Source organism: Rhinolophus sinicus, chromosome 18 (assembly GCF_057876585.1).
Source record: "Rhinolophus sinicus isolate RSI-liver-muscle chromosome 18, RSI-T2T, whole genome shotgun sequence".
Classification (NCBI taxonomy): Eukaryota; Metazoa; Chordata; class Mammalia; order Chiroptera; family Rhinolophidae; genus Rhinolophus; species Rhinolophus sinicus.
This window is the reverse complement of record NC_142518.1, coordinates 103333827-103359995: the sequence shown is the minus strand read 5'-3', so window position 1 is coordinate 103359995 and position 26169 is coordinate 103333827. Positions and strand designations below refer to the sequence as shown.

The window sequence follows — 26169 nt, the reverse complement described above, 5'->3', positions numbered from 1 at the left end:
AAAGGTTTCTTTCAGGGACTTAGAAACCATATTAACTATCTAAGCATAAAATATACAGGGAAATAAGTTGCAGCTAGAAATCCTGTTGAAATGCTGTACAAATGTAGACACTAAATATATGGCTCTCTTGGAATGTGTTCTATGGCCAGTCTTGGAGACATGACTCCTTTTGCCTACAACGGAAATCAGTGTTATCTCACTTAACCTTTAAAATCTTTCACTATCTTTTGAGCTAAATGCTCAGGATGTGCTAATGAGTGCCATTCAAGGACTTAGCTCCTTCTAACTTCACACAAGTATCACCTTTACTTTGTATTCACCTGTCCTCTCACCTAGAATGAGGAGTATGTAAGCTGTACCACAGGAGTAGGCATGTGCTAACTTACTACGTAGACATTTGATCTAGTTTCATATACTACTAGTTTCATGTCCCTGACATTAAGTTTCCACAAGGAAGGGACCATGCCCACTGCCTCTTCTGGGGTTCCTAGTATTTAACTCTCTGCTTGGCAAAAAGTTGTCATTCAAGTGAAGCTTTCGTTATGTCTATCCATTCTGTGCAGACGTTGCATTAGGTACTAGGAACACAGTGTGGTACAAAAATAGACACAATTCTTGCCATCATGGATAACGCTTAATTCTAGTAGGGGAATGGACATCAATTAAATGATTGATGATTGATGCAGAGATGAATTTAAAATTGTTGTGTGAAAAGTATTACGAGGTAGGGATGTTAAGGATAGAAAAGAATATGTCTCTGACCTTCAGGAGCTTCTAAGGCAAGGCTATAGACAATCATGAGACACAATGATAAGTTGAGGGCTGACGGAAGCATGGGTGCTGTGCAATCCAAGAGGGAAGGCTGTCAGAGACATACGAGGTCAGACAATTAAGTTCACGAACTTGTTGCAATGATGTTGCTAACCTTTTTTGATATCAGAGGGATTATTCATTACAAATTTGTATCAACCGGACAAACAGTTGACCAAGTTTACTATTTGGAAGTGCTGAAGAGGCTGCTTGAAAAAATTAGACGACCGGAACTTTTCGCCAACAATTCATGGCTCTTGCATCACGACAATGCACCAGCTCACACGGCACTGTGTCTGAGGGAGTTTTTAGCCAGTCAACAAATAACGGTATTGGAACACCCTCCCTACTCACCTGATCTAGCCCCCAATGACTTCTTTCTTTACCCAAAGGTAAAGGAAATAGTGAAAGGAAGACATTTTGATGACATTCAGGACATCAAGGCTAATAAGACAACAGCTCTGATGGCCATTCCAGAAAAAGAGTTCCAAAATTGCTTTGAAGGGTGGACTAGGCCCTGGCATCAGTGCATAGCTTCCCAAGGGGAGTACTTCGAAGGTGACCGTAGTGATATTCAGCAATGAGGTATGTAGCACTTTTTCTAGGATGAGTTCGCGAACTTAATTGTCTGAACTCATGTGTTTCAACTGACTTTTGAAAACATAAGCAGAAATGAACCAGGTGGAGTTGGAGAAAGGATTTCAGGCAGAGGAGTGAAAGCATGGGCAAAGGGTGTTGATCAGAAACCACAGGACTCACGTGGGAGATGATAATCATTTCGAAGCTGACAGTGAATGAGGAAGATGGAGCTGAGAGAAGATGATACTGGAGAGAAAGTAAGAGACCAGATCATGAAGGCCTCCATCGGTATCCTGAAGTTCTTTGAGAAAGGAGAAATATAGGCTTTTAAGCAAAGACTTTGCTTTGTGGCTTTGACTTTTTAGATAAATTATGATGGTAGTTTTTTGAAATTTGAATTGAAAGTGAGAAGTGCTTAAAGTTGAAATCTCTGTGAAGAAGCATTTGTAGTGTCCCAGAGAAAAGATGAAAGCCGCTTCAGTGGGAGATGTAGTAGAAATATAGAGTCTGGGTAGTATGACAATATAAACTACTGAGAGAGGTCAAATTTACAGGATTTTGTGATTGATTGCTTGGGTAACAGAGGACGGGGAGGGAGAGAGTGAAAGAGAGAGTAGGGGAGGGGAGAGAAGGAGAAGGAAAGAGAGAGGGTAGAGGTAAGTAAGAGAGAGAGTTTGAGAACAAGAGGTGTCCCTGAGAAAGAGAATACTGGATGAGGTTCCAGAAGAGGTATAATGTAGCAGATATAAATTCAAAGTTTGGAAAGAGACTACCTAGATTTACTGCCCAGCTGCACCAATTATTTTTTGTGTGAACCTGGGTAAGAAATTTAGTGCTTCTTTGCATCAGTTTCCTTATCTGCAAAAGAGAGATAACGTACTATCTCATACTATTGAGATTGAATAGATTCACAAAGGTAAAATTATCAGAACCATGGCTTTCAGTGACTACTGTATAAATGTTAACTGTTATTCCTTTGGGAGAAAAAAATGTGCTCATTCAGATTTGAGTATGCTGACGTTTAGATGCCTGTGGGATATCCATGTGACAATGACCATGCCTGTTTGTGCTCACCACTATATCCCCTCATACCTAGCAAAGTGGCCTGATTTATATTAGACACTTAAGATACATAATTTCAGACAAATAGATAAATGAGTGAATGCATAAGATATATGACAGTTAGATATACATATGAAACCCATGGAGAAGCTAAAGATGGAATTAATAAATGTGGTAATTTGGGCAATGGGAGTTGCTGAGACTTCCAAGGAAATTCCTGTAGAATGAGGGGAGTTAGTCAAAGGATGGAATTCTATGTGTCTTAGTTTGGGTTACTATAACAAAGTACCATAGACTAGATAACTTATAAACAACAGAAATTTATTTCTCATCGTTCTGGAGGCTGGAAATTTGAGATTAGGGTACCAGCATGGTCAGGGTCTGGTGAGGGCCTTCTTCCGGGTCGCAGACTGCTGACATCACATTTTCTTCACATGGCAGAAAGAGAGCGAGAGAGCTCTCTGGGGTCTCTTTTCTAAGGGCACTGATCTCGTTCATTAGGGCTCCATCCTCGTGACTTAATCACCTCCCTAATCTCACACCTCCTAATACATTGGGGGTGTAGGATTTCAGTATATGAATTTTGGGGGAACACAAACTTGCAGTCCATAACACTAGGAGAAAGTAGCATTTAAGGGTCAGAGACAGCAGGAGTAAAAGAGAATAGAGAGAAGACCAATAAAGATCAGATAAGAACCAGGTGAATGTGGTATCCAGAAGCTAAAAGAATGTTTTTGTGCTAGAGAGATCCACAATGTCAAGTGCTGTGATATCTTTCTTTCTTTTTTTTTTTTTTTTTGCAATATCTTTCAATGTCTTAGACTATAAATTTTCCAGTCATGCTTTGCACCCCCACCCAGAAGATTTGTTCCCCTCTCCCCTGTGCTCCCTCTACATATCATACACATGCTTATTCCTTCCCTGTAAATGTGTCTAACTTCCTTCACTAGATTTTGAGCCACTTGAAGGATAATCCATCTTATTCATCTGTATGTCCCTGGTATCAAGCACAGTGCTTGGGATATAATAGAGGGCTGGTTGAATGCATCTGAAATGAACTATGTTTATTTTATATCAGTAGACTAAATGATCTCAGGGACATGATTTTCTAAAGGAAAAAATAAATGGCACTGTTATTCATGCGTATCCTAATTCCTACAAAACTAAATGGGGGAAAGGAGGAGTCAAAAAGTAAAGAGACATATGTCAAGCATTATATTGACATCTTGTTCTCATCTGCCCATCCTACTAGGCTTTGGGGAAAGCACTGTCCTGTTGTAAATAAGCTACAGAAGGGTTCAGTTTAAAAATCACGAGCCTGGTGAAAACTAGCATGAGCTCTGCTAAAGCAAATGCTGCTCTGTAGGGTCAGCACCTGCACACCAGCTCCTCCTCTGTAGTCATGGCCAGTCCTTACAACCAATCAGCCTGAGGGTCAATCCCTCCGATTGATGTGCAAACAGCCACCAAGACTCAGCTAAACAGGAGAGCACACAGACCCCACACAAGGGACACACATGGAACACCTGGCTCACGTGACCCAGGAGACTGTGACACAGGGCCCCACAGTACATATACTATATATGGCCACTCTACTAAGACCAGGAGACATAGCAGCTCTACCTAATATGTAGAAACAGGTACAAGGAGTTTCCATATAAATTTTAAGATTATTTGTTCTAGTTCTGTGAAAAATACCATTGGTATTTTGATAGGGATTTCATTGAATCTATAGATTGCTTTGGGTTGTATGGACACTTTAACGATGTTAATTCTTCCTGTCCATGAGCATGGAATGTGATTCTATTTATTTGTTTCTTCAATTCTTTCGTCAATGTCTTATAATTTTCTGAGTACAGGTTTTTACCTCCTTGGTGAAATTTATGACTAGGTATTTTTTTGTTTGATGCAATTGTTAATGTGACTGTTTTCTTAAATTTCTCATACTGATAATTTGTTATTGATGTATAAAAATGCAATTGATTTCTGAATATTAATTTTGTATTCTGCTACTTTACTGAATTCATTTGTCAGTTCTAACGTGTTTTTTTTGTGTGTTTTTTTTGGTGGAATCTTTAGGGCTCTCTATATAGTGTCATGTCATCTACAAATAATGACAGTTTTACTTCTTTCTTTCCTATTTAGATGTTTTTATTTGTTTTTCTTGTCTGATTGCTGTGGCTAGGACTTCCAATACGATGTTGAATAAAACTTGTAAAAGTGAACATCCTTGTCTTTTACCTGATTTTAAGGAAAACATTTTGCTTTTCACCTTTGAGTATGATGTTAAATGTGGGTTTGTCATCTCTGTCCTTTATGTTACCTGTGGATTTGTCATATATGGCCTTTATTATGTTACGGTATCTTCCTTCTATTCCCACTTTACTGAGACTTTTTGTTATAAAGCGATGCTAGATTTTGTCAAGTGCATTTTCTGCATCTAGTGATACGATCATATGCTTTTTATACTTCATTTTGTTTACGTGATGTCCCTTACTGTGATTGTATTTTGTCACATTAATTATTTTGTGGATATTGAACCAACCTTGCATCCCAGGAATAAATCCCACTGGATCATGGTGTATCATGGTATTGACATATTGCTGAATTTGGTTTGCTAACATTTTGTTGAAGATTTTTGCATTTGTGTTCACCAGGAATATCAGCATATACTTTTCTTTTTTTAATGTCTTTGTCTGGTTTTGGAATCAGAATAATATTGGCCTCACAAAATTACCTTAGGAGCCTTCCCTTCTCTTGAATTATTTGGAATAGTTTGAGAAGGATAGGTGTTCATTCTTTGAAAGTTTTGTAAAATTCACCTGTGAAGACACCAAGTCCAGGACTTTTGTTAGGAGTTATTTGATTAATAAGTCTGTTCAGATGTTCTGTTTCTTCTTGATTCAGTCTTTGCAGATTGCATGCTTCTAGCAATTTATCCATTTTTTCCAGATTGTCCATTTTGTTGGCATATACCTGTTTGTCATATTTTATTATAATCATATGTATTGCTGTGGTGTCTGTTGTCATTTCTCCTCTTTCATTTCTGATTTTATTTATTTGGATCCTCTATCTTTTTTCTTCATGAGTCTGGTTAAAGGTTTATCAATTTTGTTTATCTCTTCAGTGAACCAGGTTATGGTTTCATTGCACTTTTGTATTTATTTATTTTTTTTAGACTCTATTTTGTTTATTTCTGCTCTGGTCTTTATTGTTTTTTTGTTTGTTTGTTTTTCCCTTTTGTTCACTTTGGGTTTTGTTTGCTGTTCTTTTTCCAGTGTCTGTAAGTGTAAGGTTATTTTATTTATTTGAGATTTTTTTTTCTTGATGTAGGCCTGTATTACTATGAGTTTCCCTCTTAGAGCTGTTTCACTGTGTCCCATAGAATTCAGGTAATTATTTTTTCATTTTTATTTGTCTCAAGTAATCTTTATATTTCTTCCCTGATCTCATTGTTGACCCATTCATTATTTAGCAGCATGTTATTAAGCTTCCATGTGTTTGTGTGTTTTTTTGTGTGTGTTTTTTTTTACTTTTGTTGTAATTGATTTCTAGTTTCATATCATTATGGTCAGAGAAGATGCTTGGTATGATTTCAATATTTTTAAATTTATTGATACTTGTTTTGTGGCCTAACATGTGTTATATCTTTGAAAATGTTCCACGTGTACTTGAAAAGAATGTACGTATATTCTGCTTTCAGGTGAAATGCTCTAAAAATGTCAATTTAATCCATCTGGTGTAATGTGTCATTTAAGGCTGCCATTTTCTTGTTGATTTTCTGTCTGGAAGATCTCTCCCTTGGTGTCAGTGGGGTGTTAAAGTCCCCTACTGTGATTGTATTACTGTTGATTTCTCCCTTTATATTGGTCAATATTTGCTTTACATATTTAGGTGCTTCTATGTTGGGTGCATAAATGTTTACAAGGGTTATATCCTCTTTTTGGATTGATCCCTTTATCATTTTGTAATGTCCCTCTTTGTCTGTTATTATAGCATTTGTTTTAAGTCTATTTTTTTCTGATATAAGTATTGCTACTCCAGATTTTTTGTTTGTTTGTTTCCATTTGCATGAAATATCTTTTTCCATCCCTTTATATTCAGTCTTTTTGTGACTTGATCTGAAGTGAGTCTCTTGTGTACAGCAGATGTGTGGGTCTTGTTTTCTTATCCCTTTAATGTTTTTTGTAATACTGGTTTGGTGGTGATTAACTCCTTTAACATTTTTTTTGCCTGGGAAACTCTTTATCTGTCCTTCAATTTTTAAATGATAACCTTGCTGTGTAGAGTATTCTTAATTGTAGGTCCTTGCTTTTTATCACTTTGAATATTTCATACTAATCCCTTCTTGCCCTCATAGTTTCTGTTGAGAAATCAGCTGGAAGTCTTATGGAAGCTCCTTTGTAAGTGATTAGTTGCCTTTCTCTTGCTGCATTTAGGGTTCTCTCTTTGTCTTTATATTTTGCCAGTTTAATTAGAATGTGTCTTGCTATGATTTTATTTGGGACTCTCTGCCCTTCCTGGACTTGTATGTCTATTTCCTTCACCAGGTTGGGAAAATTTTTAGTCATTATTTCCTCAAATAAGTTCTCAATCCTTTGTTTTATCTTTTCTTTTTCTGTTACCCCTATGATCTGAATGTTGTTTTGCTTCATGTTTTCTCAAGACCTCTTAGCCTATCCTCATTTCTTTTTTATTCTTTATTCTTTTTGCTGGTATGAATGGATGTTTTCTGCTACCTTATCATCTAAGTTGATGATTCAGTCATCTGCTTCATCTTGTGTGATGGTGGTTTCTTCATTTTGGTTATTGTATTGTTTATTTCTGATTCATTTGTTTTTATGGTTTCTATGACCTTTTTATGCTTGCTATCTCTTTGTTGAAGTTCTCACTCTGTTCCTTGAGCATCCTTATAACTACTGTTGTGAACTATGTTTCTGGTAGGTTACTTGCCTCCATTTTCTTTTAGTTCTTTTTTTTTTTTAGAGTTTTCTCTTATTTTATTTGGCACATATTTCTTTGTTTCCTCATTTTGGCTGCCTCTCTTTGTTTGTTTCTATGTATTAGGTAGAGCTGCTATGTCTCCCAGTCTTGCCAGGTATCCTTATGTAGTATGTGTCCTTTGGGGCCCAGTGGCACAGTTTCCCTGGTCACCTGTGCAGGGTGTTTCAGGAGTGTGTCTTGTATGTGTTGTGTGTGCCCTCCTATAGTTGAGCCTTGATTGCTATTGGCATGTCAGTGGGTAAAACTGACCCTCATGTTGACTCGCTTTGGTGTTTGGCCACTTCCATAGCTTATGGGCTATTGTGTGTGGGGCTTACCCCATGGAGCAGGATTCACTCCAGCAGGCTCTAATGCCTGCTGAGACCACCCTTTGGGTGTGCCACTTGTGGGGCTCATTGGGTGGTGTTCCAATGTGGTCTGAAGACAACCTCCAGGTATATTGGTATTGGGGCCTCTTGGGAGGGGCTCTGGCGCAGACCCAGATCAGTCACTGCCTGTGACCTGCCAGGAACTATCTGGTAAGACTACAAAGCAATCCATGGTTGGTCGCTACCTGTGTTGAACCTGGAGGCATATGTAAGATACCACACTATGAACTGAGGATGGCTGCCATATTAACAGGCCCTGCGGAAGCTCCAGAAAAAGCCCAGTGCACCCTAAGGCCTGCTGCCACCTGCTCGCTCCTGTAAGGCTCAGCTACTTATAAGCCTTGTGCGGTACGTGAGTTGGGTGAGGCATGGTCTCAGGTAGTCAGTCACCAGGGTGGGATGAGTGGTGTTTACCAGCTTAATGTATATTCTTATTTGGTGCAGTGCTGAACCTGAAGCTAGTCTGGAAAATACTCAGAGCACACAGAGGCCATGCTGGCCAAGAAAGTTCTTGTGGTGTTGCACTAGTTGAGTGGGGTGGGGTCCCAGGAAGTCACCAGCGTGGAACCAGCTGAATTCACCTGGTTAATGCAGATTCAGAATTGGCCATGTTGCCGGGGAGGGCTGAAAACAGGAGTGATGGAACTTGCCTGCCAGCTGCTCGGAAGGAGGGTTCTACACAGAGAAAATGGCGACTGTCCCTCCAGTCTTCTCTCTGAAGTTACAACTCAGTCTCTCCCTGTATGTCTCTGACACCTGCTGAGTTTGTCCCTCTGCCAGAGCCCAAGGTGAGTGCTTATGAGCGAATGAGTCTGTGCACAGGCCCTTTAAAAGGACATCTGCAATTGCTATAGCCTTCTGTCTCACCGGAGAGTTGGAATCCCCACTGTTTTTCATAGCCTGATGTTGTGTGATCTCTTCCTGGCACAGGTACTCTGGGCTGTGGAGCCTGGTGTGTGGTTGGGATCCCTCACTCCTCTGGGGGGCACTTCCATAGCCAAGATACCCTTCCCAATTCTCAACTGCCACCCAGAGGTTTTGGCTGGGCCATTCCACGTCTCCAACCCTCCTACATGTCTGGACTTGGCTTCTTCTCTGTATCCTTAGTTATAAAACTTCCATTCAGCCAGACTTCAGATGGTTTTCCAGGCTGATTGTTCTATAATTGAGTTGCAATTTTAATGTGGTCATGGGAGGAGAAAAGCACAGAGTTTATCTACTCTGCCATCTTGGATTCCTGCCCTCAAGATAAGCTCTTAAGGAGCATTTTAATGTTTCTACATCTTCGCTAATTTAGTATTATCTAATTGTGGCCATGTTTGTTTCCTACTGAATACACCCCTCATAATCTTTTTCACCTTTTTAAATGAAATACCTTTGTCATTTGGGTTTTCTTTATAATTCATGGAGATGTTCAAGGAACACTCCAGTGGTGATGGAGCAGAGATGCACTTGAGTCAAAGTTCTGAAATCTTACTGCTGTGGTTTTTTAGTATTGTCATCCCTTTTTATGTTTAAGTCTGCTGAGGAGTAACACCTGTGGTGTGAAGAAAATTCTTGCTTGCTTGCCTCCTGGTCTGCATTCCCCCCTATTTAGCTTGAGTTTTCCCTTTCCCTGGCAACACTCTCTGTTGCCCCTCACAAGGAGTATGAAAGTTCATTCCTTTTACTCAAAATCTGTCTTTCGCCCCTGTGTCTTTATATCTGTCTTCCTGATCTTCTCTTTTTGTCCTTCCTATCTCTAATAAACAGCTTCCTCTGAGAGATAGGCAGAATAATAGCTCAGTATAGTTAGTAGCACTGCCCTTCTTATACCAGAAAATAAAAAAGCCAATATCTAAATATAGAAGTGAAATTAAGAAGTATGCTTTCCAATTCTTGACTCACTCCATCATTTGCTTGCTGTGGGGACCACAGGGAACTGCTTGACCTCTCAGTTTCCTTTGCTTCAATGAAGGCAATAATTCTTGCCTTGCCTTCCAGATGTAGGTGAGTAATTAATGTTTGTGGAGTCCTTTAAAACTCAAAAAGGAAGCTGCAAAGGCTAATTACTCACAGTTTTCTCCTAAGTTTTTAGTAATTTACACAGGAAAATAAATAGTGCAGATGTGGACTAGGAAGCCATGAAAGTTAATGCAAATGTATCCATCCATTCACAAGAAGATCCTGAAAGTGGCAGGAAGATATTTACTCCTGCCTTTCCCCCTTCTTCCTCTCCTGAGTTTTGGTTTGTGCACTCTTTTTTAGACTCCCTTTCCGATACCTCACCTAAGCTGTTGATTAGTGAGATGCACTTGAAGAGGAGCAGGGCTTTGGAGCCAGACAGAGTTACACACCTGATTCCACCACATTCCAGCTACGAGAAATAGAACAAATAACTTGTTGCATGTTTCACCTTTCTGTGCCTCAGTTTCCTATTTTGTATTATGGCAATAATATTTACAACACAGAGTTGTCAGCATGCATGTGTTGATGCTAGGGAATCAATGAGTTTAAGGACTTCCCTTAAACTCCTGCTTTTTGGAAAAGGAGTGGAAGGAGAGATCATGTGGCAAAGCTGCACTGTCAGCTGTTCTGGTGACAATTAGCCCCAAGACACTTCAGAGTCAGGTAGAACAGACGGGTTGGGTCAGGCTTAGTGCAGGCCTTGGGTGAGTGTTTCACTATGACTTTGAACCACACAAAAAGAAGTGTATCACATGAGACCAAATTCCCATATTCTATGATAAGAAATAATATCCATTATGCCCTAAAAGGAAGGGGAGCATTATGTATCCTCTAACATTTAGATATTCCATGTGGTGCTCTAGAAACTAAGACAATAAACATGAGGATCCCTGGAGGACAGATCATCAGAGAAGTACGTGGTTTCTGAGACCACCTTTCTCAGGAAAGAAAGATGTAGATAAGTAGACAATAGTTTCAAGATACCAAAGCCACACAAGATCATGATGTGCACGTTTTAAGGACTTTTTAAAGGTATAGAGTCCTCAGGTTGATTAATTATTCCTCAATATGTAATATGGATCTTCTGAGAGAAGGGAGCGATTGAACCAAGCCTCTGTAATGCTGCTCTGTTCTCACATCAGGGCTGCGCTCAGGGGAGTAGTTTGGATAATGTGATGTATAGCAGAGAAACATTTCATCTTATAATCACATTGCAGAGGAGGACACATAATATCCAACTAAAAAGAAGAAAGGATACCTTCAGTCATTTGCAAGGGAACTAATAAAAATATAGCAACTTTTATGCGTGGCTCATTCATAATTCTTGTAAATTACTCTAATAATATTTTATACTACAATGTCTAAAACTGTCAAATCCTGGGGTCCAATGATAAGGCTTATTTTAGTGTTATATTATAGGTGTCTGTTATGAACGTTTCCCACCAGAGTGGTACATTTGTTACAATTGGTGAACCTACATTGACACATCATTATCACCCAAACTCCCTACTTTACGTTAAGTAAGGTTCACTCTTGGTGTTGTACATTCTGTGGGTTTGGATAAATGTATAATGACATGTATCCACCATTATAGTATACAGGATCCTTTCACTGCCCTAAATGTCCTCTGTGTGTCCTCACCTAGTCATCCCTTCCCACAATTGCAACCCGTCAATTACTTATTTTTTTTTACTGTCTCCATAGTTTTGTCTTTCCCCGAATGTTATATGGTTGAAATCATACACTATGTGGCTTTTTCAGACTGGATTCTTTTGGTTAATAATATATATTTAAAGTCCTTCCATGACTTTCATGGTTAGGTGGCTCATTTTTTGTTAGTGCTGAATAATATTCTATCGTCTGGATATATCACAGCTTATTTATCCATTCACCTACTGAACGACATCTTGGTTGCTTCCAAGTTTGGACAATTATGAATAAAGCTACTAAAAACATCCATTGGGAGGGTTTTGCATGTATGTAAGCTCTCAACTTCTTTGGGCTGATACCACAGATCAAGACTGCTGAATCATATGGTAAGAGCATGTTTAGTTTATAGGAAACCACTAAACTGTCTTCCCACCAGGAATGAAAGGGAGTTCCTGTTGCTCTACATCCTCATCAGCATTTGGTGCTGTCAGTGTTCTGGATTACAGCCATTCTAGTAGGTGAGTAGTGGTACCTCATTGTTATTTTAATTTGTATCTCCCTGATGATATACGATATGGAACAATGTTTTGTATGCTTATTTCCCACCTGTATATCTTCTTTGTTGAGCTGTTTGTTAAAGTGTTTGGCCCTTTTTTTTTAATCGGTTTATTAACTTATTGTTGAGTTTTAAGTATGCTACATATATTTTGGATAATAGTCCTTTATCAGATGTGTCTTTTGCAAAGGAATATATTTTCTCCATCTGTGGCTTGTCTTCTAATTCTCTTGACATTGTTTTTCACAGAGCAGAAGATTTTAATTTTAATGAAGTCTAGGTTATCATTTATTTATTTTATGGATCATGTCTTTGGCATTGTATTTTAAAAGCCATTGCCATACTCAAAATCATCTATGTAGTCTCCTACATTATCTTCTAGACATTTATAGTTTTGTATTTGAAATTTAGGCCTATAAACCATGTTCAGGAAGTTTGTGTTAAGGGTGTAAAGTCTGTCTGTGTTTAATGACTGGGTTTAATGAATCATTGTTCCAACTTCAGCCTTTGATCAGCCTCTGCTGCTGTAGTTTCTGTATTGGCTTTATTACCCATCTACAATTATCATTCTAGTTGGCTTATTTCCATGATTGATTCCTACCTGGTACATATCCCTTTACACTCTCATAAGCCCTAGCTTGATGTGACATTCATTAACAGCTATAATTTTTGTTGGATCTTTTCATTGCTTTATTAGAGGTTATCAGTGGTTCTGGAGACACTAAGAGAACTAAGACATGTTCCCTGTTACCAAAGCAATTAGTACATGTACATACAATTTCAACTTGTTATAAAGGCCATTGTAGAGAAGTGTACAGAGTGTGTTAGTGCACAACAGTTCTTCGTATAATTTCCTAGGGCAATCGTGGAGAAAATAGCACAGTGGGGGTCCTTTTAAGCAAAGGAAAGAGCATATGCAAAGGCATTAGGATAACTGTGGAGAATACAGTAAATATCTGTGTGGATAGAGCTTAAAGATGTTGGCAAAGATTGAGGTTAGAAAGTAGGTTGGAAGAGATGGGGCAAACATATACCAGTATTAATGAGTTTTGATTCTATCTTATGGGAAAGAGTTGTAGTGATAATATTGGAACTGGGGGCAGAGGTGGAGGGATTGAGGTGTTTAAATAGGTAGTGACACAATGACATATGTGTCTTAGAAAAATGGATGAATAAATAAACAAACAAACGAATGAATAAATGAGTGAATGAATGATCACTCAAAAAGAGACAATCTAAGCCCTATGAGGTCTGACAATGAAATTTGCAAACTCATCGTAGAAAGAGTGCTACATATCTCACTGCTGAATATCACTACAATCACCTTTGAAGTACTCCCCTTGGGAAGCTATGCACTGATGCCAGCGCCTAGTCCACCCTTCAAAGCAATTTTGGAACTCTTTTTCTGGAATGGCCATCAGAGCTATTGTCGTATTACCCTTGGTGTCCTGAATGTCATCAAAATGTCTTCCTTTCAATATTTCCTTTATCTTCAGGTGAAACAAGAAGTTATTGGGGGCCAGATCAGGTGAGTAGGGAGGGTGTTCCAATACAGTTATTTGTTACTGGCTAAAAACCCTCATAGACAGTGCCATGTGAGCTGGTACATTGTCGTGATGCAAGAGCCGTGACTTTCTGGTGAAAAGTTCAGGTCGTCTAGCTTTTTCACGCAGCCTTTTCAGCACTTCCAAATAGTAAACTTGGTGAACTGTTTGTCCAGTTGGTACAAATTCATAATGAATAATCCCTCTGGTATCAAAAAAGGTTAGGAACAGCGGTGCAACAAGTTCGAGAACTTAATTGTCAGACCTTGTAATCCCTGCAGAAGAATTTGTTTTATAGATTTGGGTACTATCTTCTTTGATAACTCTCCATATTTTGCCATACAATAACCTGTATATGTGCCCCAACTCTTGGCATTATGTGGTGATTTGAGTCATTCACAGACACCACAGACATGTAGAAGATGTTCCATGCCTAAGGGTTCAGCGAAAACTGCCCAGATGTGACTGCCCAGTTTCATGTAGAGAACTGATATTTCATACTGCAACAAGTCTATTGAAAGCAAACAATGGCAATTTTGAGAAATCAAATTTCAAGAAAAAGTGTAAGCATCAGATGGCCTTCATTGTGAAGTTGTGTACAGGGCCCCAGCTGGACTCCTAACAAAAAGTTGCAACATATTATTACCAGCAGCTTCTCAGGCATTGGCTTGGATGATGGCTGACTACTGACACTTTTATTTTTAAAAAAAGAAAATGGACTGAATCTGGGAACTGTACGTTAGGCATCTGACTGTGATAGCAGTAAGAGTAGATAGGGAAAATCTCTAAAGAGTACCTTGCGGAGTATAAATTTCAGGACCTGCCACTATCTTTTCCACTTGAGAAAATCATGTCTAACACAAAAGAGCTCTTGAAACAAAGCAAATAAAACTGGAGCCCAAGGAAACAGTCAGGGAGCATATTTTCTGTATAGCATTATACAACTTCTGAAAATGCTTTTTGAAAAGCTTTCAAAGAAATGTGGCAATTATACTTGTTTGTATCTTTCCTTTGTTCACAAGGCAAACCATTCTGAGAGGCAGCCTACTGCACTTGATATTGAAACAATTAAAATTTAGAAAATGTAAATTTCTAAAACAACATTGCTTGCAGGGTCCCAAGCCCCTCAGATTACAGGTAATGTAATTAAGGCCCCCAAATGGGGAAATGATTCATACAATGTTATACATTGCCAGAGACGTTTATCAATATCATATGCCATTTACTAAATCATGACTGTTTTCCAGGCAGTGTGCTGAGATACTTCACGATATATTATCTCACTGGTAACTCCATCACAGATAGGGAATGAAGAGTTGAAAGAGGCTTACCTTGTCCAAGGTAACACAGTTTTCTTTTTAAGATGTAGACCTGGGTTTCAAAATAGGTTTGTCTAATTTCGGAATCTCTGCTTTTGTCCATAATGATATATCTCTTGTCTAGACCAGAATAGTATTATTCCCTCTGCTATACCATCTCCCATGTTACCACTGACTAATTTTAGTTATTGAATTAAGGCAAACAGTAACTAATAGGGTTTATATAGCTAACACAAAAAATCCCATATAGAATATGTGAAGGAAGTAACAAAAATCAATAGGACTGTGATGGAAAAAAATCAAGCCCTTCCCTTTCTCTGGTTGTGAGATAGTTCTTCCAATAAAAGTGCTCGCAACTTGTCTTTGAAAACATGGATGGATATGGAGAACACATTACATCACAGTAATACCCATATAGTTACCTAAGTGACCTACCTGGAGGGAAGAAACAACCAGTTTATTAAATGGGCTGAACATTCTCTTTCCTGCCTCTTCAGACATTATGGGCACATCCCATAGTTTTCCAGTCATTTGGAGTTAGAACAACACCTTGATTGTTATATACAAGAGTACATGATATATATAGCCCTGATTCAGGGCCTAACATCTTTGTATAAATTTGCTAACTCCTCTGCCTGTTTTTCCTCTCCAACCTTTCTCCTATACAGTAGCTAGAGTGATTTTTAATCTGATCCTGTTCCTCTCTATCCTAAAAACTCTCCAATCGTTCCTTCATATTCTTCAGTATATAGCCCAGGCACCAGGGTTTAGTTATCACTTCATTTAAAATTACTCACAACTTAGGGGCTTCAAAACCCATATGTTATTTCATATCATGGTTTTGTAGTTTGCTTGGGCAGTTCTGTTGGTGTAACATGGCTCATTCATATGGCTGCTCTTATGCTGGAAGGATCAACTTGAGGCTGGGCTCAGGTGGGATGGCTGGTGTCACTTGAATGTATTGCTTGTGACCTTTAATCCTTAAGGAAGCCAGACCTAGAATTGGATCAGAAACAGTGCTACTGGGGCCTGTTTGGCTGGGAATGAGAACTGAAAGAGCAAAGACATACCCATATCGGCCTAGACTATGAAATAAGATAGTGGTTCTCAAACAAACTTGAGTATGCTTCAGAATAACTTGGAAGGCTTGATTAACTCCACATTGATGGAGAAACTCTACTTTGAGAGTTTCTTGTTCACTGAATCTGGATGGAGCCAAGAGTTTGCATGTCTAACAAGTTCCTGGGTGAGTCTGATGTTGCTAGTTTCAGAGACAATACTTTAAGAATATCTGAGCTACACTGTTTCCCTGAAAATAAGACCTAGCCGGACAATCAGCTCTAATGCATCTTTTGGAGCAAAAATTAATATAAGACCCGGTGATATTATATTATATTATATTATATTATATTATATTATATTATATTATATTATAATATTAGACCAGGTCTTATAGTAAAATAAGACCAGGTCTTATATTAATTTTTGTTCCAAAAGACACATTAGAGCTGATTGTCCAGCTAGGTCTTATTTTCGGGGAAACACAGTAAGATATATGAGGTCTGACAATTAAGTTCGCGAACTTGTTGCAACAGTGTTGCTACCTTTTTTGATATCAGAGGGATTATTCATTATGAATTTGTACCAACTGGACAAAAAGTTCACCAAGTTTGCTATTTGGAAGTGCTGATAAGGCTGCGTGAAAAAGCTAGACAACCTGAACTTTTTGCCAACAATTCGTGGCTCTTGCATCACGACCATGCACCAGCTCACACGGCACTGTCTGTGAGGGAGTTTTTAGCCAGAAAACAAAGAACTGTATTAGAACACCCTCCCTACTCACCTAATCTGTCCCCCAATGACTTCTTTCTTTACCTAAAGAGAAAGGAAATATTGAAAGGAAGACATTTTGATGACATTCAGGACATCAAGGCTAATATGACGACAGCTCTGATGGCCATTCCAGAAAAAGAGTTCCACAACTGCTTTGAAGGGTGGACTAGGCACTGGCATCAGTGCATAGCTTCCCAAGGGGAGTACTTCGAAGGTGACCATAGTGATATTCAGCAATGAGGTCTGTAGCACTTTTTCTAGGATGAGTTTGCAAATTTCATTGTCAGACCTCATAAAAGTTCCATGAGTGAGTGAGGCATTTTCCTGAAGAACTGCACAAGTGCTTTATTGTGGCACCATTGCAGCAGCTGGAACACAGGACTTCCAAGGTGACCCTTGGACTCTGTTACTCTGTAGTTTATTTCTGTGTGTCCAACACCTGTGCTGACACTTAGTAGTTGATCAGGAAATATTTGTGGAGCTTAGCTACATGTTATGTCTACCCTAATAAGAACACCACTACTACTTACAACTAATACTGTCCATACCATGTTTCCCCCAAAATAAGACCTAGCCGGACCATCAGCTCTAATGCATCTTTTGGAGCAAAAATTAAAATAAGATCCGGTCTTATTTTTATGCAATGTAACACCGGGTAATATAATATAATTAATATAATATAACATACCGGGTCTTTTATTAAGTTTTGTTCCAAAAGACGCATTAAAGCTGATGGTCCGGCTAGGTCTTATTTTTGGGGAAACATGGTAGTAGAGAGGGCCATAGGAGGAAAAAAGGAAAAGATTGCTAATTGGCAGGAGTAAGGGCAATAATTTGTGTGTATGTGCACATGTATGTTAGGTGATTCAGAAGGGTATGACAAGATAGGAGCTTCAGGACACCAGTGAGATTGGTTTGTTAACATTAGGTACCTTGCATCGAATCACTCTGCTAATACACACAGAAGCCAGAAACTTCCTTGAGAGCTTATCCACCATCTCTTGGTAGCTGCTTCCAGTGGAAACCCAGTTTAAATAATTTATACCACTATAGGTATTGGTAAGGGTACACGTTTGTTTCTCCCTTTGCATTACCTCATTCCATTACAGGAGTGTAGTTGTTATTCCCTAGTTTCCTTCTTGGATTCACTCTGTCATAAAAGGTCAGAAAGCAAAGTAGTTTAGAATGTCAATAGATGTTTGAAATATTTCATTTGAGCAAGAACCCCCTCCCCCCCCCGTCCCCATCCCCCTCCGACCCCCAGATCTTAATTATCAAATACTGAGCTTCACTAAAGCTAACTATTGGGCTGTGTGCTGAAGGCATGGCCACTGCCCTGGGCTCTTGCACTTGCATTGGTCGGAGTTTTGTAGATCAGGTTATAGAATTAATTAAAGAACTAAGAGCTGCTAGGATAACCAACTCCATATTGTGCACTTAATGACAGGTAATATTGTGGGTGTGAACAGACAGGGTTTGTTGTAATTCAAGGTGCACCTTTGCTAACTATTGGGATAATTAAATATATCTGGAGACTCTTTTCCCAAGGTTTGGAGCTTCAAGTTCAAATACCTCCCTCTTTAATATTCATACCCACATCAATGCTTGATAGGTACCAAATGTATGTTTGCCCTTTTCCCCTGGTAAGAACTGTTTTTACCTTAATTAATTTTTATCCCCCCTCTACAATTTGACATATACACCATTGCTAGTTTAATTGAGAATACTTTTTAATTGGCAACTCTATTTTTGTCATTCCTGATTTAAAGAAAACATTTTCTTATAAAATGGGTTTGAAGATAAAATTGTAAAGCATCCTTTTGTGTCAATTTCCTGTCAGTCATTTGTGATGTAATAAAATGTAAAATCCTTTTCTCATTTTCATTTTATTTAAGACAGTTGATATTCTCCTTGCACTATTAGTATTCTGGCCAGATGATTTATTTTAGCTGTCATTTAAAAATGCATAAGGCTAAATTAAACGTTGCAAGGACTTTAGGGGTGGTAATCAGGTAATCATCTATGTAAGATGTGATTAAAAACTTTAATCATAACATATTTTTGTCAATACTGTGGCTAGATATGTTATGAACAACATATTCTAATATACTCTGTGATATTTACCTTTACTACATTATTGTCTGCAAATAACTTTTCACAAAGAAGTTATATAGCTGGGCAGTAGTATGGCAAAAAAATTCCTATTAAACATCATGAAAGATTAACTGGCTGGGAGACCTAGAACCTTTAAAAAGATTCCAAATTACAAATTTGAGTTTCCCAGTAGAAAAGTGGTGCCCTACTCCACCGGTCATCAAGTCTTTCTTTTTTTTTTTTGGCAACAATTAACAATTTTGTTACTTTAGCCAGATACATCTAGTATGTTTTAAAATACTTTACCAAACACATTACATCAATTCATTAATTATGTCTTAATTAGGAGAAAAAAAAGGAAAAGCAACTAGATCAAAGACCTAGTTAACTGCCAATAAACACTTCTGATAAGTATAAAAGAGCTTGTTAAGCATCTTTCATGATCAGAAGAGTGATAGCAGTTGCGCAGTGGAAAGAGCCTGGGTTTAAGGATCAGAGAGAGAGCCCTGGATTCATTTCTTTGTTCTTACATGTACATACACAAATGTGTGATCTCAGGTAGGTTGCCTCACTTCTGAGCCTCAGTTCCTTTATCTGTAATATGACAATCGCAAGTTCTTTGTCTTAGGTATCTTAGGAGAATTACATTTACCTTGGGGCATGGCACATAAGCTAAATGACTGGAAACTATTACCTTTATTATTGATCTAAGAAGTATTTACTTTTTTATTCCAGGTTGCAAATTAAAAAAAAAATAAGTTTCAGGTGTAGGAAGCAATGTAATAGTTAGACATTTACATCCCTCACAAAGTGATAACTGCCCCACCGCCAGTCTACTACCCCTCTAACACCGTATATAGCTGGTACAACATCATTGACTATATTCCCTATGCTGTCCTTTACATCCTGTGACTATATATATATAGGCTGCATGAAAAAGTTAGACAACCTGAACTTTTCGCCAACAATGCATGGCTCTTGCATCACAACAATGCACCAGCTCACACGGCATTGTCTGTGAGGGAGCTTTTAGCCAGTAAACAAATCACTGTATTGGAACACCCTCCTTACTCACCTGATCTGGCCCCCAGTGACTTCTTTCTTTACCCAAAGGTAAAGGAAATAGTGAAACGAAGACATGTGGATGACATTCAGGACATCAAGAGTAATATGATGACAGCTCTGATGGCCATTCCAGGAAAAGAGTTCCAAAATTGCTTTGAAGGGTGGACTAGGCGCTGGTGTCGGTGCATAGCTTCCCAAGGGGAGTACTTCGAAGGTGACCATAGTGATATTCAGCAATGAGGGATGTAACACTTTTTCTAGGATGCGTTTGCAGACTTAATTGTCCAGCCTCATATTCATCTGTAAATGGGGGTGATGAGGTAGTAACTATCTCATATGGTTGTTAGGAGTTACAGAAATTAAGATAGTGTGGGTTTGGTGAAAGGGTAGACTCAAATCAATGGAATAGAACAGGGAACCCAGAAATTGACCCACAAAATCATAGTGAAAAAAAAGTTTATAAACTACTTGCCTTCTATATGGGGATATGATACAAGTATTTCTGACACTAGGATAAAGACCCTCTCTCAAACTCTGGTTCTTTACCTATTTGGGGATAACATCCTTTTGAGGGCAGCAACTGTTTCTTGCTCATTCCTGCTCTCCTCTGTTCTAAGAATAGAGTTAATTATTCATACTCCAGTTCCGCCACCTACTAATGCTATGACTTCAGAAGAGAGACTTCTGAGTTCCCGCTCCTGTAAAATGAAGATAAGACTATATAGCCAACCAGATTGTTCTGCAGGTTAAATGACGTCATGCACATAATGCAGTCAGGAGAGTGAATGGTATATCAGTGACTTCCTTAAATGTTAGCTGGTGGCCTCATGTTGGATGTCCTAGAGGTACACTCTGTGTAGACACTCTTGTGCAACTGATTATTGAGAAAAGAGGGGAGTAAGAGAAATAAGGTAAGGGAGAAGGAAGTTGCTAAATAAGGATATGGTCTCACTTTTAGAGTAGATACAGCACGATTTCACACACTCTTTTAATTTCTGTGGCTTCATAATCATTCCTGAACTTGGGTATTATATATCCTCCAACTTTGGTCCTTTGTGAAACAGTTTTGGCTTTTCTAATTCCTTTGCTTTTCCATATAAATTTTTAAATCATCTAGTTGATACCTGTTTTTAAAAGCTTGCTGAGATTTTGATTGGGGTGGCAGTAAATAAATGGATTTGATTGGGGAAAACTGACATCTGTAATTTTTTTCCCATCAATATTTAGTAGTTTTCAGCACACAGAATCTACTCATGTTTTATACAGGGCAAACCTGAATAATTTGTGGTGCTATTGTCATGGTATTTTTGTTTTTAATATCTAGTTCCAATTATTCCTTGCTGGTAAATAGAAACATCGTTGATTTTTGTATACTGATTTTGTATTATGTGACCTTGAAAAAGTTACTACTTCCATCAGCTTTTTGGTAGATTAAGATTTTCTGTTTATGCAAGTATGTCATCTGCAGAGGATAGTTTTATTTCTTCCTTTCCAAATTGTATTTCTTTTACTTTTTTTTTTCTTTTGCTATATTGCGCTGCCTAAGACTTCTGATGTATTCTTGAATAGGAGTGGTGAAAGAGAAAATCCTTGCATTGTTCATGCATTTAGGGAGGAGAGTTCAGTGTTCCACCGTTAAGTTATATATTTATACTAGTATTTTATAGATACCCTTTATGAGATTGAAAAAGTTCTACTTCTAGGTTGCTGAATGTTTTTACTTTGATAATCTATTGATATAATCATATGGATATAATCTTATGGCTTTTCTTCTTTGGTTTATTAATATGATTAATTGTTTGGGTGCATTTTCCAATATTGAACCAATTTATATTCCTAGGATAAGTCACACTTGGTCATATGTGTTATCCTTTTTCTATATTGCTGAATTTGATTACTAATATTTTGTGGAAGATTTTTGCAATTATTGCCATAGGGATATTGTTCTATAGTGTTTTTTTTTTCTTGAAATGTCTTTGTTTAAATTTATTAGTAGAATTCTGGTCTTATAGAATGAGTGGAAGTTTCCCCTCCTATTCTATTTTTTGAAGGAGATTGTGTGGAATTGGTTTTATGTCTTCTTTAAATGTTTGGTAAAATTTGTCAGAGAAACGATGTGTGCTTGTGATTTCCTTTGTTGCAAAGTTTTAAATTATTTATTAACTTATAAAGCAAATGTAGATTTGTTCAGGTTACCTCTTTCCTACTGAGTGAATTTTGGTAGTTTGCGTCTTGCAAGTAATTGGACTATTTCTTCTAGTTTGTCAAATTTATGGCCATATAATTATTCCTAGTGTTTCCTTATTATCTTTTAAATATCTCTGGTGTCTATACTAATGCCCCCTTTCATCCCTGGTATTATTGATTATTTGCGTGTTTTCCTATTGTTTTTGTTTGCCAATCTGCCTAAAGACATCAGTTTTTGTTTCTTTATTTTTCCCCAAAGAAGCAGTTTTTGCTTTTGCTTGCTTTGATTTGGCTATTATTTTACATTTCAATTTTATTAATACTTGCTCCCATCTTCTGTTGTTTTACTTTCTTCTACTTGTTTTTACAAATTAATTTGCTTTTATTCCTCTAGCTTCTTAAAGTAGTAGCTTAGATCACTGATTTTTTTCACATTTTATTTCTTTTCTCATGTAAGCATTAAATGCTCCAAGTTCTTTAAGTACGACATTAACCGTATTAACAAATTTTCTTATGTTGTATTTTCATTTTCCTTTAGTTCATTTATTTCATACTTTCATTAAGACTTCTTTAAAGCATATATTATTTAGGTGTGTTTTTTAAAAAATTCCCATCAATTTAAGGATTTTCCAGGTATCCTTTTTGTTATGATTTCCAGTTTTTTTTTTGTTAGGGTCTGAAAGCATACTTTATATCATCTCAATTGTTTTAAATCTCTTAAAATCTGTCCTGTAGTCCAGGATATTGTGTATCTTCTAAATTTGATAAGCATTTGAGAAAACTACATTCTGTTGTCCTTAGGTGGAATAGTCTATAAATATCTCTTAGCCAGTTTGGATGTTCAGATCATCTCTGTCCTTATTGATTTCTTCCTACCTACTCTGTCAATTAATGTGAGTGGGATGTGGAAGTTTTCAACTATAATTTTCGATATGTCTGTTACTTCTGTCTTTTATATCAGGTTTGCTTTATGTATATTGAAACTCTATTAGCTGAATACACACTTTAGGATTGTTGAAGAATTCTTGGAGAATTGACCTGTGTATCACTATGTAGTAATACACTTACTTTATCCAATATTATCCTTTAAGACCTAAATTGTCAGATATTGATATAGCTATTCTAGCTTTTTTTTTTGGTTACTGTTGTGTAGGTATCTTTTTTCATCCTGTATAACAACAACAACAGCAGCAACCTGTCTCTGTCTTTATATTTAAAGTGAGTTGCATGTGAGCACCTTAATTTGAACTTTGCTTTTTCATTCAGTCTTACACCTGTCTTATTTTTAAATTTTAAAAATTTATTTATTTATTTTTATTGAAATATAGCTAACATACAATATTATATTACTTTAAGGTGTATACCATAGTTATTCAACATTTGTATGCCTAAAGAAGTCATCACCATGGTAAGTCCAGCAAATATCTGTCACTGCACCACGTTATCACAGTATTATTTACTATATTCCCCGTGCTGTGTATCACATCCCCATGATTTATTTGTTTTATACCTGAAAATTTGAACCTCTTATTGCCCTTCATCATTCCCCACTTTTAAAATTTTTAAATTACAGTTGATATTCAATATATTTTGATATTAATTTCAGATGTACAGTGTAGTGGTTAAACATTTATATAATTTAACAAGCTATCCCTGACTAGTGCAGTACCCACCTAGCACTATACATAGTTACTATCATATTATTGACTATATTCCCTCTGCTTTACATTATATCCCCATGACTATTTTGTAACTACTAATTTATATGTCTTAATCCCTTCACCTTTTTAACCCTGCCTCCAACCCCCTCCCCTCTATCACCCCAGCAAATCTAGTACACTATGACACCCTACACAGTTATTACAATATTATGGACTATATCCCTTATACTATACCCTTCATCCTCATGACTACTGTGTAAAAACTAATCTGTACTTCTTAATCCCTTCCCCCTTTTCACCCACCCCCTGAAGTCCCCTCCCATCTGGCAGCCATCAAAATGTTTGCTGTATCTATGAGTCTGTTTCTGTTTTGTTTGTGTGCTTATTTTGTTCTGTAGCTTCCAGATATAAGCGAAATCGCATTGCATCTGTCCTTCTTGGTCTGACATACTCCACTAAGGGAAATACTTTCCAGGTCCATCCATCCATGCCTCTGCAGATGGCAAAAGCCCATTCCCTTCCCTGGCACAGTAATATTCCATTGTATATATGTACCGCTGCCTTTTTATCCATTCATCCATCGATGGACACCTAGGCTGCCTCCACATGTTAGCCATTGTAAACAGTGCTTCAATGAACATATAGATGCACAGGTCCCCTCAAAGTAGCATTTGGGTTTCTTTAGATAAATACCCAGAAGTGGTATTACTGGGTCCTTCTTTATCTCTTGTTACAACCTTTTTTAAAAAAGTCTATTTTGTCTGGTATAAGTATTTCAACCCCAGAATTTTTTTTTTTTTCCATTTTCATAAAATATCTTTTTACTTTCAGTCTGTGTGTGTCTTTCGATCTGAAGTGAGTTTCTTGGTGGAAGAATAGGTAAGGGTCTTGTTTTCTTATCCGTTCAGACACCTCATGTCTTTTGATTGGAGCATTTAATCCATTCACATTTAAAGTAATTGTTGATAGATATGTAGTTATTGCCACTTTATTATTCATATTTTTTTTACATTTGTTTCCTTTGTCTTCTTAAATAAGTGCCTCTAAGACTCTAAGATTCCTTGTAACACTGGTTTAGTGGTCATGAACTCCTTTAGCTTTTGTTGTTGTTGTTGTTGTTTTTGTTTGTTTGTTTGTTTGGAAAGCTCTTTATCCTTTGATTCTAAATGATAGCTTTGCTGGGTAGAGTACTCTTGGTTGTAGATCCTAGCTTTTTATCACTTGAGTATTTCATGCCATTGCCTTCTGGCCTGCAGTGTTTCTGTTGAGAAATCAGGTGACAGTCTTATGGGAGTGCCCTCGTATGTAACCAGCTATTTTTCTCTTGCTGCTTTTAAGATTCTTCGGTTGTCTTTAACTTTTGGCATTTTAATTATGATGTGTTTTGGTGTGGGCCCATTTGGATTCAACTTGTTTGGGACTCTCTGCCCTTCCTGGGCTTGTATATATATTTCCTTCACCAGGTTACGAAAGTTTTCAGTCATTATTTCTTCAAATAGGTTTTCAACTCCTTTCTCTCTCTCTTCTCCTTCTGGTATCCCTATGATGCAATTGCCAATATGCTTGATGTTATCCCAGAGGCCCATTAAACTTCCTCATATTTTTGGATTTTTTTTCCCTGTTCTGATTGGGTGTTTTCTGCTACCTTATCTTCCAAATGGCTGATTCAGTCCTCTGCTTCATCTAAGTTACTGTTGAGTCCCTCTAATGTGTTCTTCATTTCAATTATTGTATTCTTCATTTCTAACTGGTTCTTTTTAATGTTTTCTATCTCCATTTTTATGTTTCCTGTCTCTTTGTTGGAGTTCTCCCTAAGGTCATTGAGCATTCTTATAACCAGTGTTGGAACTGTGCATCTGGTAGGTTTCTTGTCTCCATTTTTTGAGTTCTTTTTCTGGAGCTTTGCTCTGTTGTTTTATTTTGGGCATGTTTCTTTGTCTCCCCATTTTGGCTGCCTCCCTGTGCTTTTTTCTATGCAGTAGGTAGGGCTGTTGTACCCCCAGTCTTAATACAGTGGCCTTAATGTAGTATGTATTCTGTAGGGCCCAGTGGCACAGTCTCCCTGGTCACTGGAGCTGAATGCTCCAGGTGTGTCCCTTCTATGGGTTTTGTGTGTCCTCCTGTTGTATTTGAGCCTTGGTTGTTGTTTGCATGTCAATGGGAGGGATGGACCCTTGGGCTTATTGGTTGTGAGAACTGCCCTGGCCATGACTACAGTGGAGGAGCTGTTGTGAAGGGGTTGACCCTACGGAGCTGAATTCATTTTAGCAGGGTTCTCATGCCTGCCCAGTCTGCCCTTTGGGTGTATCATCCTCGGATGCACCCAGGTGATGCTCTGGCCCAGTCCAAAGCTGGTCATCGGGCATGCCAGCCCGGGGACTTCTTGGAGGGGTTCTGCCACAGGTCGAGTTCAGCTGCAACCCATGCTTGTTTGATTTTTTTGAAAATAGGGGCAATTTTATATCTTCCTGTCCAAACTATATGTCATTC

The 26169-nt window shown here is 37.9% G+C and overlaps 1 pseudogene; it reads left to right on the top strand.

The window, feature by feature from the left end:
- The first annotated feature begins 8057 nt into the window (after positions 1 to 8057).
- Positions 8058 to 26169, top strand: part of LOC109456644 (hsc70-interacting protein-like) — a 96515-nt pseudogene continuing 78403 nt past the window's right edge.